The following is a 17,877-nucleotide window of genomic DNA, read 5'->3' on the forward strand; positions in this document are numbered from 1 at the left end:
ACACCAACGAAATAGGAAAACTTTGAAATATATATAATTCATACTCAGAGCGCAATAATGATAACAGTTGGCTGTAACACGCATTACTCTAAATGAACGATAATTCCAGCCCACAATGAACCTTTTCAGTCGTGGGCGAGGAAGAAATTCTGAATTATTCTCCCTATTATAGCAGTGACTTTGGTAGAAAAAACATGAATATTAATACGAATTATTTCCACTTTATCTCAACATATTCCGTGCGTGTTGAATATTATATTAGTAATACCGATCGATTTTAACTTGTATAGCTCTTAGCAACAGAATTCAGTATTTACTACAGGTCTCACTGTGACGCATTATTTCACAACTAACTACCAGTATCCATAAAAAAACAACTAAATATTCAACACAACACATCTGTGAGTAGGCTATCGTATATTTCAGGCACTAAAGCAAATGGCATAGAATGTAACAATTGTCTCTCAAATGTGCATGCTCCTTTTCCTCCAAACAATTGTTCATGCATTTAAGACAAGTATTACTTCTCTCTCTCTCTCTCTCTCTGCTAATTTAAAATGTATTACAGGAAAGAACCATACATTGCGAGCGAAGCGAGCAAGAAGGTTTTTAGATTCAAATTTTGGCAAACTGAAAACAATATTGACTTAATAGGGCGCAAATAATTTACAAGCGCGAAAACCGAGGGCTCAATATTTTTGTCACGGATATTGTAAAAGTACGTCTCGAGAATGTACCTCTTCTCTCGTCTTCAGGTGAAAATTTCCTTTCAGCAGCCAGCAGGGGCGTATCCAGAAATAAAATTTGGGGGTCCAGCCAGGGGTGTCCACTCACCAATGTATGTCAAAAGCCCCATAAAGTTCTAAATTAAGACAGTGTTATAATAATAATACTATCCTATTAAATGTTAATAATAATAATAATAATTACCAGACACGCACACACTGACAAATAGTGTGTTTTACTACCTGGTGCATAATGCAATATATTGTTTCTAGTATTTCACCACTGCATGTATTATTCTGACAAAAAACAACTCTACATACTGTACCAAAACAGTTTCTCACGTTGGAGTTCGACATGCTGAAGATAGGGCTACATTTACCATATGACTGGCAGAGTGCGCCACATTCCATTTGGGTATTGTTGATTTATTCATGATTGCACCATTAAATATGCAACTCTCATCATAACCTTGACTCATGAATATTTTCATATCAAGACCAAGTTTGTAACATTGTTCAAGAAGATATGACTTATAGCTGACATATCACTCACTACCCAGTGTGATACACAGGGGTGCCCATCCACCCAAAATCATGTCATGCGTCCCCGCAAATCATATCCTGTGTCCATCCCAAATCATATAATTCGCGCCCTCAAACTATATTGTAATCCCTACAAAGTATTTAATTACAAGAGAAAAAATAACTTTTCTTAGCTTTTTGTTCCAAATAATGCACCTGCTTTAAATTAAGCAGTATACCAACACTAAGCATTATATTTTAAGAAGTGATGTTATTAATGAATATCGAGAATATCCTTAAGTCTTGTAATGCAGCTATAGCATAAAACTTTACATTCACCTCAGTAAAGCACCAAACAGGCATTTTCATAACACATAATTGCGAGCGAAGCGAGCAAGAAAATATTCTCATCCATTTCTTTGCAGGCTTTCAAGAATATTAATTTAATGGTGTGCCAATACTTTCTTAGGATCCAGAGATATTTAGTCCTTTCCAGCTTCTCTTTTGGTACATTCGGGGTCGAAAACGTGTGGATACCATATCGCTAAATACTGTTACCAAAATTTAATGTTCGAACTCTTTCTCCACTACAGAAATCCCTTGACAATCAAGAGCTTCATTTATATTTAATATTCAAATCTACCACCAAAATTCCCATGCCATAATCTAAGACCTACAGTTGGATACTGCCCCCCCCCCCCAACATTTAATTCAGAATCCCCTCCAGAACCCACGTGTCAATTAAGGCATAATATGCAAGAGTTGGATTTTTCTCCCCCCACCCTTCGATAATGCCCTTAAACACTTTCATTACATTATTTTCAGTTTGTGAATTCTTGTTTAAAAGACATTGAAATTCAATCGCAACATAGAACTATTAAAATTAAATATGCATATTTCTTAATTGAAACCAGAACGTGAAAGAAGGAATAGGGTTCATGTGCTTGAAGTAAAGATGATATCGAACAAGTAAAGCAAGATTGTAAAAATTAACATCGTGTTTGTGGATATTAATAATATGGATTATCAGTTTGCAAAGATAAAAAGAAAAAAAGAAAAATTATCTTGCTCGCCAAGAGTCATATTATATCTGTATTTATTATTTTTATTTCAGACAGGCAAGCACATACACACTGATTTCATCAATAAATAGACCTTAAGATAAATTCCGTTTTCCACCATATAAAATACAGTTAAAATATATTGTGCAAGTGTTCCTATTTTTTTTAGAATTGAATAAAATGATTTCTGGTAATAATATGTTTAAATTTTGTGGGTTTTTTGTTTAACAATTGATTAAATCAAGTACCGAATATTACCGAAAAACAATTCACGAAAACGTTAGATTGAAATGTTAACATTAAAATAAATGTTTTTGCATAACCGCTCTAGTTTTCACACTGCTTGCAACATGTTTTCTGTTTGCTTTTCAATAAAATCTAAATTGCACGCAGTTCAATTTACAGTGTTAGCGTATTTCATTGTTATATGGGAAACCTTCCGGAGGTTTATTTTCCTGGAGCCTTTAGATTTACCAAACCACATGGTACTGACCATCATTATTCATCCTCATCGTTGCGGTGTAAAGAGGAGAAGAATTTTAACGATATGCAAAGATGAGTTTCCGTGTTGTGAATGGAAGGGCCATGTTCAAAAACTAGAAAAATAGCTTGTCACGGCTTTTAATGTTATCTGTAAAAATGACGAGAGTCGGAAATAAATTCGTAGAGGGTGGGTGCTTGCGGCATGAAGATTCGAGGATGCCAAATCCTAATAACTCGGTAAATTGATATATGAATTGACCATTCCTTTCTATATTAACCAATTAATTCTCTTGCTTTCTTAAAAACTCGGAGGTTTAGTAATGGAAGCCTTATATCTGTCGCCCCATCCCTGAACAAAACTAATTCAATCTTTTTCCATCTCAATGTATCTAATTCTCTGCAAATCACACGGCCGGAATCTTGTGCACTGGTTATTCTTTCCGCTAGCTTTTGACCGTGTTGGAAACAACGTGAAGACTGGAACGGCCATGCAAGGACATTTCAGAAGAAGAAAGATGTCAAATGAAAAATTTATTTTTTGTGATAATGTTAACATTTCAGTCTAACGTTTCGAGAATTGCCTTTCGATAATGTTCGGTACTTGATTTAATCAATCGTTAGACATGACCAGTGGCGCAGGAACGTTTTTCATTTGGGGAGGGTACAACATTCAGCTTCCTCACATGTGTGTGTCTGTCTGCGACTTGACCGTGAAAAGCAATGTATGTATATATATTGGACTGGTCTAAGACCTCCACGCTATAACAGGTGACGGAGGAACAGTGTGGGAGGGAGACCAGCAGTCGGTAGGTAAGCCAAGGCCCTTCAAGGGCTGTAGCGCTGTGGGTTTAGTTTAGTATATATATTGGGGGGGGGGGGTTACGTGCGCGTGCTACTTTACTTATACCTAGGCTTAATGTGAAGGCATAGGAAATATTCTATTTTTTTAATGCAAAATTTGCAAAAATATGTTTATTTATTTGTTTTTCTTAAAGTTTATAGTTAATTTAAAAACAGATTTAAGACCAGACAACAATTCCGAAACATATAAAGCTCTGGACCTTCTTCTGGGCTCATTTTGAATTTAACGGAACGGAAAATCAGAAGTTTGAAATATGAAAATTGGTGTGGGGCGTTACCCCCACACCCCCTATACGCCTTCATGGCGTGGTGCTATGCACAGGGGAGCACTTTACCTTTTTACAAAGATACATCTATTCGTTTAATGCAGGGTGAGATTAAAGGGCGTGAGGAGGACCCCCCCCGCTATCTTGAGCCATCTCAACCAGGAATAATCATCTCCCACCCACTGGTTATAGAAGCCATATTATTGCACATATCCTTCTTGTAAAGTTCCACTTCGTTCAGTTCATTTTAATTTTAAAGTCTTATAGCTACATATAAAAATATATTAAAACAATTTATGGCAAATGTGTACCACATCCAGTGCCTTTTAGAAGCCATGTATTCAGTATTTTCTCAGACAACTAGAGGGAATTTTATTTTAAAAAAATACAGAGTTGAAATTGTTCCCGACCAAACTTGTAAAACATTTGACAAAGTATTTGTTTATAATAGAAGTAGCTGTACCTAATGACGCTTTTCAAACACTGAAAGTACTATCATTCAGAACTTAAACAAAACCGAAATCCTTCAGATCTCAGAGCAAGCAAAGAAAACCATACGCTTGAAAGTTTTTTTTCTTCTTTTCAACCTTTTGTGGACAATATGAAGAGCGGGCCAAGGTTTATTTTCGTATGTAGTGGTATTAAATGCATATTCATGCGTGTGTTTTCGGGTGACATGTCAATTAATTCCTCGTTTATGTGAAAAAGTGAACTTTAATGTAAGCAAAAGCATGTGAGCGTCACAGTTAAAGATTTTCTAAGTATACCTAATACATAGGTAAAATAAGTCCTCCCTCTGATAAAATCACAAACTGAACCCTGTTTTAATGTCTAGGAAACATTTCATTTCACCTAGGAATGATATCGCCATGAGACGAGTAGAGAATCGTCACATTAATTATAATCACATTCTTCATAATGTAAAATTACGATGTATACATTTCTATATACATTTTTGACCATAGCAACGAAAAAGAAACAAAACACAGTAGATCAATAAGTGAAAAAAAATATATGCAAGGTAACTTAATATATAAGTAGTGTAAATTAGTTGTTTCTAAGTAGTACTTGGTACGAGCCCTTTTTTTTATTGATTTAACCTCAGTGGTAGCATATTTTGACGATTTTTTTGTTGATTTTATAGCGTTTGACGACTTTTCAGTGCAATTTTCACCGCATCTAATTTTTTTCCCACTCGTACTTGGTACGAATGCCACGATCTTACGTGATATAACTTAACTTATCCTTTTTTTTTTTCTTACGATTTTTTTACGATCTTCAGTGATATAACTTAACCTATCATTTTTTTTCATTTGCGATCTTTTACGCACCGGACTAACTTACATTGGACTCCGTTTGTTTTAATATTTCAGTCGAGAACATGAAGACGATACCTGTGGAAATATTTCTAGTGTTTGCTACTAGATGTCACCACCGGCGACGTGGACGCAGCGTTACCAAGGGGCAAAATTTCCCTTTTTGGACCATTTTTTCCCCTTCACCTAAGCTAATGACATAATAGAATAATAATTAGTTGTGGTAGTAGCGGTGGTGCAGTTGCGGTATTGTGGTATTTTCAATCGAAATTTCCCTTTTGGCTAAAAATCTCGGTCCGAATTTCTCTTCATGTGGCAACACTGCGTGGACGCATAAAAGAACAATTATACACGACCTCTCTCGGTCCTCCTCCGTAGCCGTGCGTGTTAAGGCGTTCACTAGTTCTTGACATCGTGCGTGTGGTATAGGTTCGAACCCGGTTCTGGTCGATAGTTTTTCAGTGTGAATAATGGCCCCTTACTTTAGCTCGTGTTCCTGGTCTGCAGGCTGGGATTCAAGGATCTCATGAGTTTGACGGGTTTGTTGTTTAACTGTCTAAATGTCGATCATCGCTACGGAGGAGTGACCACACCCCCTGTCCCCGGGGTCCTATCCCTGTCCCTGGACCCCTGTCCCGGGGTCCTATCCCTGTCCCCGGGCTCGTGTTCCCGGTTAAGTTAGGTTAAGTTGTCTAATGTCTATGTCTATGTGTAATGTCTATGTCCATGTCTCTGTCTTTGTAGTTTTTTTGTCCTATGGGACACTTCTGTTTGTCAAAAATGCGAGATATTTGCAATTTAAGATTTTTTTAACGCTGGACTTAGAAAATTTTCGATTGATGAAAAAAAATTGGTTCCATGACGACCTATGATTATTTTGGTATGGGAGGACAGAGGACACCGAGACTCGACCAACGCACTAAACCCGACCTTTCTACGACTATTCGTTCAAACGTTACGAGTGATCAAAGTTTTGGGGGGTGAGTTAACTTCTTACCCCTTGACCCCAGGACCACCAAAACTTGGTACACGTATTCTACACCTCCAAAATCGACAGGGGGTATCTAACGATACCGGATGGGGGTGTTTTTCGATATATTTTTTCGATAACTCTTACCATTTTCGAGATATTTGCAATTTAAGATTTTTTTAACGCTGTGGACTTAGAAAATTTTCGATTGATGAAAAAAATTGGTTCCATGACGACCTATGTTTATTTTGGTATGGGACAGAGGACACCGAGACTCGACCAACGCACTAAACCCGACCTTTCTACGACTATTCGTTCAAAAGTTACGAGTGATCAAAGTTTTGGGGGGTGGTTTAACTTCTTACCCCTTGACCCCAGGACCACCAAAACTTGGGGTGCGTTCCGAAAGTCTTAACGAAACGAACGCATTCAACGAAAATAACTGGGCTCGTGAATCTGGTGAAACCAGTTATTTTACGGACTTATGGGACACTCTAGGCGAAAGCGCAGGCGCAGCGTTTTGTTTAGAGAAAGTTTCCGCATGGCGTCAGCGGAAGGAATGTCCTTATGGCAAAAATAAACTCTATTATAGCCACTGTTACTCATTTTAATCACATTCTAAGAACGGTCAAGGCATACTTATCTTGTGCATGTTGCTTCATATCGCTATCTGTTAAAATTATAATACATTTTCCGAACTAGTGCAGTTTGAATCCATCAGCACGCGCTTTGTCTGCAAGGAGCAGACGATTTTCACGGAACAAACCAGCATCCTGGTCCGTGCGTTTGGTGAATCTCGTTCTTGCACGAAACGCACGGAATGCGACTTTTGGGACAGCATAATGAAACTCACGAAACGCACGGAAGCACTTATGGAACGGTCAGTTACCATTACTCGTTTAACGCGTTAAATTCGTGCGACTTTCGGAACGGACCCTTGGTACATGTATTCTACACCTCCAAAATCGACAGGGGGTATCTAACGATACCGGATGGGGGTGTTTTTCGATATATTTTTTCGATAACTCTTACCATTTTCGAGATATTTGCAATTTAAGATTTTTTTAACGCTGGACTTTTAAAATTTTCGATTGATGAAAAAAAAATTGGTTCCATGACGACCTATGTTTATTTTGGTATGGGAGGACAGAGGACACCGAGACTCGACCGACACACTAAACCCGACCTCTCTACGCGTACTCTACGTCACCAAAAAAAAAAAATCGACAAGGGGATAACTCTCACTGTTTCCAAGGTACTTAGGTTTTTGATAGACGACAACGACGGAGTCATCAATGAGTAAACATCTGAACTCGGTGATAGAACCATGTAACTATCTACCATCTGTTATAGATGTTTTGTGAACTAAGTGGTGCTTTGTTTGTGTGTAAAAAAAATGCAATGCTTTTTGCACTTGGTTATCATCACCTAACATGTTATTAATTGTTTTTTAAAATTAATTACAACTGAAAACTAATAATTAATATTATCTAAAGTTACTAATTAATAGTATACAACTAATTGATATATTTTTTTTTGTTCTTGTTGCTAGTGTTGGGTAATTATAGTTGTTGCAAAATATATAGCTCTCGCCTATGACAGTTTCTGAGTTTTGTTGGGTATATATAGACGAATCGAAATTTTACTTGTTATGTTAAATTGTATATTAGGGTACATGGTAGGAGAAATCATTGTATATTAGAGCGCTCTTTTAATGATTTGCCTATAACTGCATACAGTATGACGCTTGTATGGGTAAGGCAACTAACAAACCCGATAAGTTAATGATAGTTATTTGGAAGCGCGTGGTAAATATGTCCCTGTTGGTGCCTATTCCAAACAAGGGTCACAAACACTTTTCGACGCTACGTTTCCGTTGAGTAAACAAGTTCCAAAACATGTAAACCATCAACAGAAAGGCAACGTCGCGTTCCGCTAAAAGCAGGAATCCGAGGAACGGTCAAAATCACGAAGATTCCGTTCCAATTATTACTATGCTTATTTACGTCGTCAACAGCAGTGTTCCTGTAACAAAGGATTACGTCAAAAATACTCATTCACTATTAATTCACTTAATACTAATTGACCAACAGACTGTATAAGGGGGGGAGAACAATCAAAAAGTTGCAAAATGACTTTAACCATTCGAGGACAGTATCCTGGTTCCTATTCAAGAAAACATATTTATACATATATATATACTGCTTTTCATTCAATGTGTTCGATTTAACTCTAACGGAATGAAGTAAAAAGATAAAGGAAAGAAGACTTCAATTTTAACCTCCTATTTATTTCAACAATTTTAATCTGTCTTGACTTCCTAATAACATGTGAAACATTATTACATGACCCTCAACCTCTCATTTTTAAGAGGGGGAATATTCTTTACAAAAACGAATACAAGGAACAAGTCCAATTGAAAATTCAACGTTTCAGTAACTGTATCGCTTAACAAAAGGCAATGCAATGCCAATAACAATCTACGGAGGTATTCCGCAATAACAAATGAATCCTTAACATCTACATACAATCAAAAATAGGTACCCAACATGTACATATGTATATTTATTTATTGTGCATGGCTTTGAGGCTACTGCGTAAGGTATTCAGGGGATATGACTTATTAAAGTGGGAATAAAGGGGGGAGAATTAGAAAAAAGGGGCACATTGTCATTTGACAAGTTTGGTTTTAAAACTGTTGGTTCTTGTCTTTCCACAGGATCTACACAGCAATTCCTTGCGTAATAAAAGATTATTTTCTTTTGTCACAATCGATTATTCAAAAATCCAAAAAGGGACACGAAGATAGAGGGCCAATCGATCTTTCTTTAGGGTAGTACGATTACACGAAAATATTGAAATAGAAATGTCTAAGGGTTCGCATTGGACGTACTTTCACTTGGTATCATTCTCAGTTCCGAAAGTGCGTGCATAAATTATTAGAGTTCACTCTCCGCAAGCACTGTACCAATATATATTCGGCACGTTAATTTACATCCAAGTCAAAAAGGGGTAGGAACGGTAATGTGTTGGAGAAAGATCTCCGAACAAACAGCTCGCTGAATAATCAACCAAAAGGGGAGAGTAATTGTCCAGTTCAAACAGGGCAAGTCGGTAACAGGATCAAAGAAATCTACAAACGTCCACTTTACCTTGAAGCAATCCTTCTGATGGTCCTTATCACAATCGCAAGCACATGGTATGGCTGACGTAACTGCATTCGTGCGGCTCTTCACGACTCTAGAAATCGTGGCTTCCAAAGTTGTATTCCAATCTCACCATTGCAATGCGTGGGCGAAGGAATTGCGTACAGGCAAGGCGATCCTGCTCCGCTGCTAGCTGACTGTATGTGTCTGTTTCGAAGACCGGATGCGAACTGTGTTACTGACGATCGGGAATCGTGCAAGAAAAAAAAGGAGGGGGAGGAGAGTATAGTTTAGCGTATCTACGACAGATGGCAACACCATCTAAATGCCGTAGCGTTATCGTATTTTGCGGTAGAGAGTTTATTTTCTCCAAAATTAACTCTATAGACGTACAAAAGCACGAGTAATATTCCCAAATTGAATATATAATATTTGGAATGTTACAAACTCCCGGGCCCTGGGAAAAGAAAGAAAAAACTGCCCGCAAAATAAAGTAACAAGGACATAATGGCCTAAACGACCAAGTAGCTTCAAAGTCTTACAAGACAAAAGTTGCACGTATATTATGAGAATATGCACAAAACAAACACCCTAATATATACATGTTATAAAATGACCTTTTGCTCAGCTTCAACGCAAAGATACAGGTGTGAGCAGAGAAATTACAATTAAAATAGAAATACACACCAAATAGGTACAATCCCCCAAAAGAACCTGCAGGGAAAAAATTTCCTAAGCGTTTACATATGGTAATCAGAACCAAAACATAATATACATATCAACTCAGAGTATAACACCCAGAATAGTTAGATTAATATTAATATTGGCAAAAAGAAATCCATCAAGGTATAATAACATACCGGTTAAAAATGCCAACATAAATAGCAACAAGAGGATATAGCAAAGTGCACAAGACATATAAGTTAACCTGAAACTCCATATTGGCCATCCCGGATCCAATATTACAAAGAGATCATACACAGGCAAAATTACCAAATTCATCACATTTAGATTAATTAGCAAAAGAGATGGCAAAAATGTTTTCCAAACTGGACGACGCCAGAACACAAAATCACTACCAGGCAAAAGCCTACACAAGAATTAAAGCGATGCGCAACACTACGAAATGTTCCGAGGCGTAATACACACTCGTCGCAAGATGGTCACACTAGCAAGGATGCAACGGAATTCTCCCATGGCGTAATTGTAGTATAGAAGTAGCCTCGTGAAAATATGAAAAAAAAGAAAAGGAAAGGAATCAAAACAAGAATAATAAAGGTAGAAGTTAGAGAGAGAAACAGGAAAGTTAAGACTACATCTTACAAAGGAAGGAAGAGAAGGAAGTAGCATCATTACAGAGCGCATGCATTACAAATACTTGTGATTAATCAATATACCCAATCCAGAGACAATAATACGTTTACATAATATCACTCCATAAACATTGTATTGAAAAAGAGACACAGTTATAAGGATAATACACTTAACAACAACAATGCAAATAAATAATAGCATAACACCCTTACATCTAAGACACTTCTTATGTTGACAATTTAAATATTGAAAAAAAAACAACCCAAAAATGTTGATACATAAGTAGGTCTAGGGGGTTGGAGAATTATGTAGTGTCTGACCCACCTGTGTATGTGCCGAAACCACAGGGGACACAGTGTGCGAACGGCGGCGACACGTGGAGAGGGAATGACCTCTCCGGCGGCAATAGGAACAATAAGGACCAACTTCTCGATTAGGTGAAAAAGGGGGTTGGGGCGCGCGCGCCACAAGATTGAAGGACTGTCTCCAAGAAGCAGATTTATTCGTTTCGATAGAAAACACCTCCTTAGCATAGGCGAAGAGTTCTGCCAAAGATTGGGGATGACCGCGGAGCAAAATACATCCCATGGAGATGTGGTTAAGGTGAAGAGGAATAGTTTGCAATAAAGTTGGTTCATCCCAAACCAAAGCCAAAGCGGACGCCGAATTAACGACGTCCGTGACGAAGGGGTACAGATTTTCGTCAATTCGTTGGAGACGATTTGAATTTGATTTTGATTTTGAATTTAAAATTTTGGGAGCGTCAGCACTTAGGCTATTTTGCTCCCGTCTCATTATACGGGGGCCAGCCCCTTATCATTACAAATAACAACTCTAGCGTTGCATAACTAAAAATGTTAAAATGTTCTGACTTCTGTTAAAAGCTGAGGCTGTAAACGGGCACTCAGCACACACAAGGACAACAAACAGGACAACACACACAAAATTATACTGGCCATAGTGCCAGTCGCCAGAGCCTCGTTAGTCTTTAGTCCAGGGTGCACTACGTGGAAGTGAGGTTGACTCTTGGGCGCCTACGTGGAAGGTCACCCCTTACACCCATCGTTGGAGACGAGTCACATGTTGGTTAACTAAGATAAGGTAGTGATGATGCGGGACAAGACTGTTCCATATGTTTGACTTTAAATCCCCCCAAGATATGGACTGAGACAACGCCTCTAACCACGTGGTCTCGAGGAAACCCGCTGTACGGCGGATGGCATTATGTAAAATCCAATCAAGTGGAACAAGACCATTTCCGATGATGCGCTGTAACGCAGCCATGAACAGAAAAAGCCGAGGAGGGTCCATACCGTCACATATTGGTAACGCATCAATTGCCCTATTGAGATTTTTCATTTTGATCGTCTCCAAAGGAGAATGGGACGCCACCAGTGATGTCGGGGCCTGAGACGTACCCGAAGAAACAGGATGCACAGAAGGAAGGGGGGTTGGAGGGGGTGTGGACGTCCGAAATGGCATAGCCGTTGAAGAACGAACCGGGAAATCAGGACATCTATAAAATGGCGGATGAGGCCACAAAAAAGGTGGGGTGGAGGAGCTGAAGGCACGGAAGAAGTAGTACCTGGAAGAACAGGCGCAACAGGAAATGACAGTGTGGTTTGACAACCAGCGTCAAAAACTTTTATTTCATCTGGAGGTGCCATCATAGGAAAATCGGTTCCAAAAAGAAACGCCGCAGGAATTTATCAAAAAAAAAAAAAATCGGCACACAATGGAAAAGAAAAATTTAACTAGGGAAAAAAAATTTGTGAGGGGGTTATGAAAAAAATTCTTTTTTCTGCAAAGTTACTAGAAAAAAAGGTTAAGTAAATCGCCAAACCAGCTCTGTTACCAAAACTTTATGACGCTTGTGTGGGTAAGGCAACTAACAAACCCGATAAGTTAATGATAGTTATTTGGAAGCGCGTGGTAAATATGTCCCTGTTGGTGCCTATTCCAAACAAGGGTCACAAACACTTTTCGACGCTACGTTTCCGTTGAGTAAACAAGTTCCAAAACATGTAAACCATCAACAGAAAGGCAACGTCGCGTTCCGCTAAAAGCAGGAATCCGAGGAACGGTCAAAATCACGAAGATTCCGTTCCAATTATTACTATGCTTATTTACGTCGTCAACAGCAGTGTTCCTGTAACAAAGGATTACGTCAAAAATACTCATTCACTATTAATTCACTTAATACTAATTGACCAACAGACTGTATAAGGGGGGGAGAACAATCAAAAAGTTGCAAAATGACTTTAACCATTCGAGGACAGTATCCTGGTTCCTATTCAAGAAAACATATTTATACATATATATATACTGCTTTTCATTCAATGTGTTCGATTTAACTCTAACGGAATGAAGTAAAAAGATAAAGGAAAGAAGACTTCAATTTTAACCTCCTATTTATTTCAACAATTTTAATCTGTCTTGACTTCCTAATAACATGTGAAACATTATTACATGACCCTCAACCTCTCATTTTTAAGAGGGGGAATATTCTTTACAAAAACGAATACAAGGAACAAGTCCAATTGAAAATTCAACGTTTCAGTAACTGTATCGCTTAACAAAAGGCAATGCAATGCCAATAACAATCTACGGAGGTATTCCGCAATAACAAATGAATCCTTAACATCTACATACAATCAAAAATAGGTACCCAACATGTACATATGTATATTTATTTATTGTGCATGGCTTTGAGGCTACTGCGTAAGGTATTCAGGGGATATGACTTATTAAAGTGGGAATAAAGGGGGGAGAATTAGAAAAAAGGGGCACATTGTCATTTGACAAGTTTGGTTTTAAAACTGTTGGTTCTTGTCTTTCCACAGGATCTACACAGCAATTCCTTGCGTAATAAAAGATTATTTTCTTTTGTCACAATCGATTATTCAAAAATCCAAAAAGGGACACGAAGATAGAGGGCCAATCGATCTTTCTTTAGGGTAGTACGATTACACGAAAATATTGAAATAGAAATGTCTAAGGGTTCGCATTGGACGTACTTTCACTTGGTATCATTCTCAGTTCCGAAAGTGCGTGCATAAATTATTAGAGTTCACTCTCCGCAAGCACTGTACCAATATATATTCGGCACGTTAATTTACATCCAAGTCAAAAAGGGGTAGGAACGGTAATGTGTTGGAGAAAGAACTCCGAACAAACAGCTCGCTGAATAATCACACAAAAGGGGAGAGTAATTGTCCAGTTCAAACAGGGCAAGTCGGTAACAGGATCAAAGAAATCTACAAACGTCCACTTTACCTTGAAGCAATCCTTCTGATGGTCCTTATCACAATCGCAAGCACATGGTATGGCTGACGTAACTGCATTCGTGCGGCTCTTCACGACTCTAGAAATCGTGGCTTCCAAAGTTGTATTCCAATCTCACCATTGCAATGCGTGGGCGAAGGAATTGCGTACAGGCAAGGCGATCCTGCTCCGCTGCTAGCTGACTGTATGTGTCTGTTTCGAAGACCGGATGCGAACTGTGTTACTGACGATCGGGAATCGTGCAAGAAAAAAAAGGAGGGGGAGGAGAGTATAGTTTAGCGTATCTACGACAGATGGCAACACCATCTAAATGCCGTAGCGTTATCGTATTTTGCGGTAGAGAGTTTATTTTCTCCAAAATTAACTCTATAGACGTACAAAAGTACGAGTAATATTCCCAAATTGAATATATAATATTTGGAATGTTACAACAGGCAGCCGTAAATTTAGCATAAATATCCTGATCCTGTTTCTTCTAGCATGTGCGACATTTGTTGTGGTGGGATCATTGGGGGAAATGTGATTCTCCCAGTATGTCATCTAACTTACTAGCATATGCGATACGAAGAACAGGTGTGTATGTGGCTTACTAGGATTAGGCTCATGGTAATGAGGTCCTAGTAGCTGAAACGTTGTCGGGGTATTTTGCATTTTTTTTCAAATATGAACACGTTAAAACTGAACTGTCTCGGATTTTGAGTTTTGTATTCGCCCCGAGAAAATTCTATATAAAGTAACATACCTGGAAATTATATTCAAGTTAAGTTGAATTTTGATTTTTGTAATCACCCCGAGAAATTCTATATAAAATAACATACCTGGAAATTATATTCACGTTAAGTTGAATTTTGATTTTTGTATTCCCCCGAGAAATTCTATATAAATAACATACCTGAAATTCTATTCACAGTAGATTGAATTTTTGAGTTTTGTAATCACCCCAAGAAATTCTATATAAAATAACATATCTGAAAATTGTATTCACAGTAGATTGAATTCTTGAGTTTTGTATTCGCATCCAAGAAATTCTATATAAATAACATACCTGAAATTCTATTCACAGTAGATTGAATTCTTGAGTTTTGTATTAACACCCAAGAAATTCTATATAAATAACATACCTGAAAATTGTATCGCTATATACTAGACTTTTTGGTTTGTGTGATCTGAGAAAGCATAATGGAATCCACCAGTTTGATCGAATGTGTTACTTGCGAAAAATTAATATCTAAAACTAATATTAGCAAGCACAGGGCAAGATGTAACGAAACAGGTTCGAGAATTAATCGTTCGTTACCTTCTAAGCCTTGCGCTCGATGCGGAAAGATGATCAGCATTACAAATTTAAGTAAACACCTGAAAATTTGCAAACCATTGCCCGAACAAGGAACATTGAAAAGAAAAATCGATGATCCAGGAACCAAAGCTTCTACTTCCAAACAAGTTAAATTATCCGATGAACGAAAACCAATTAGATCTGCATTTAACCGTCATATTCAGGATTTCTGTTTTACTTCGGAACCAGGCTGCGACATTCTTAGTTTCTTGCGTGAAACGAAAACATCCGTGATAAATATTCTAAAAAATAAATTGGAAAATAATTCCATAAAAGTATACGTTGATCTATTTTCCGAATACGAAAAAGTCGATGTTACAACAAGAGTCTTTTATCATCGAACAAAAAACCAGGCTCTTCATTTGGCGGACGTCGATAATTTGGACGAATTTTATTCTGATCTTTCAAATGAACTGGTTAAGAAACACGACGATTTCGAGGCTAAAGGGTCGGGATGGTCTCTGTGTGGAAGTCCTCACACGTTAATCGTTTACGTAAACCAATTCTCGCCTCTTCGTGCATCCAGCTACGTTCCTCTTCCACCGAACATTCAACACAAGAGGGCTGTGTTAAATATACAGAACAGCGATAACAAGTGTTTTCTTTGGTGTGTGTTGGCGGAACTTCACCCGATTCATTGGTCAAATAATCCAAAACAGGTTTATCATTACAAGCAGCATGAACCTGAACTGGAAAATGCAATGGCTGGTATCGAATACCCGGTGACCATTTCTGATATATGAAAATTCGAAACACGAGCACGAGATGCAGAAGGAAAACGCTTAATCATCAACGTGTATTCCTATACGTTGGATAAACATGTCGTGCATCCCGTCAGGATAAGCGGTATCGACGATGACGATGCTTGTGTAATAAATCTTCTTCTTATTTCCAACGAGGATGTTCATCACTACACCCTAATTCGTTCTCTATCACGTTTGGTCAGAAGTCAATCAACCAAGCATGCAAACCACATCGAAGTTTGCCCAAGGTGTTTGACCACGTTCGACGATCAAAAACAAGTCGATTATCGAAAATACACTGGACGTCAAATTGCTATCGATAAACTTGTTCAACATAAAATATATTGGGACAACAACAGACCGGTTCGAATGTTGATGCCCGAAAAGAACGAAGTGGAAGAATTCAAAATGCACAAGGCATTGTTGGAACATCCGGCCATCATCGTTGCTGATTTCGAGGCTTTCCTCAAACCACTCTCATACTGCGATCCGGATCCCGAAGTTTCTTCCACCACACCTTACCAGCTTCACGAACCAAACAGTTTCGGTTACGTTGTCGTGCGACAGGATAAAACAGATGAACCGTACGTATACCGAGGACCCGATGCAATCGAACGCTTCTTCGAAAAGATGATCGAGGAGGTTGGGAAAATTGGATGCATGCTGCAAATATCGAAACCGATGCTTCCGTTATCTGCTATCGAACCTCAAAATTACTATGACACTGTCAAGTGTCCTGTGTGTGATAACCACTTCACAGACGACAATCGTAAAGTGTTTCACCATTCGCATACGGACGGTCGCTTCATAAGCGGAATCTGTAATGCATGCAACCTCAAAATCCAAAAACCAAAATTCGTCCCCATATTCTTTCACAATGGTTCTAATTACGACTTTCATCCCTTAATTAGGAAACTCGGATACGACACTCAAAAAATAGATATTCTTGCTCAAAACGAAGAAAGATACATCTCTATAAGTAAGAAAGTTATGATTCCTGAGACTAAAAATACCATCGAGATGAGGTTTCTGGATTCATACAGATTTCTCTCTGCCAGCCTGGACGCTCTTGCCAGCAAACTTTTAGACGAACAATTCAAAATTACAAAAGCTAGTTTTCCCAACGTAGACATAGAACTCGTTAGACGTAAAGGGATTTATCCTTACGAATATGTTAGTGATAATTCTAAATTTAATGACGACGCTCTCCCACTTCCAAGAGAATTTTACAGCAGACTCAGAGAGAAAGGAATTACGGACGAAGAATACCAACACGCGCAACTCATGTGGGAGAAATTAGAATGTAGGACACTCGGAGACTACCACGATGCCTACTTAAAATTAGACGTAACGATACTCGCGGATGTTTTTCAAGCGTTCAGGAAAACGGCAATGAATATTTATAAATTAGATCCAGCGTATTTCTACAGCCTACCGGGATTAGCGTTGTCGGCAATGTTATTCCAGACAAAGGTCAAGCTGGAACTGATATCGGACGTGGACATGTTACTTTTCATCGAGAGGGGGATTCGGGGCGGGATGGTACAATGTGTACAGAGATATGCAAAAGCCAAAAACCTGCACATGAAAGAAGATTATGATTCAAATCGAGCATCGAATTACATCTTCTACGCCGACGTTAATAATCTCTACGGACATGCCATGGTACAGAAACTTCCTTACGGGGGATTCGAATGGGAAGATTCCGCATCAATAGATATAGAAAATTTCGATGATAGTCAGTATGGCTTCTTCGCAGAGGTGGATATCGAATTCCCCGACTATTTACACGATCTGTTCAGCGATTTACCACCGGCATCCGAGTTCAAATCTTCGCCTCATTCTAATC

This window comes from Lepisma saccharinum, chromosome 6, assembly GCF_977018435.1.
Source record: "Lepisma saccharinum chromosome 6, izLepSacc3.1, whole genome shotgun sequence".
Classification (NCBI taxonomy): domain Eukaryota; kingdom Metazoa; phylum Arthropoda; class Insecta; order Zygentoma; family Lepismatidae; genus Lepisma; species Lepisma saccharinum.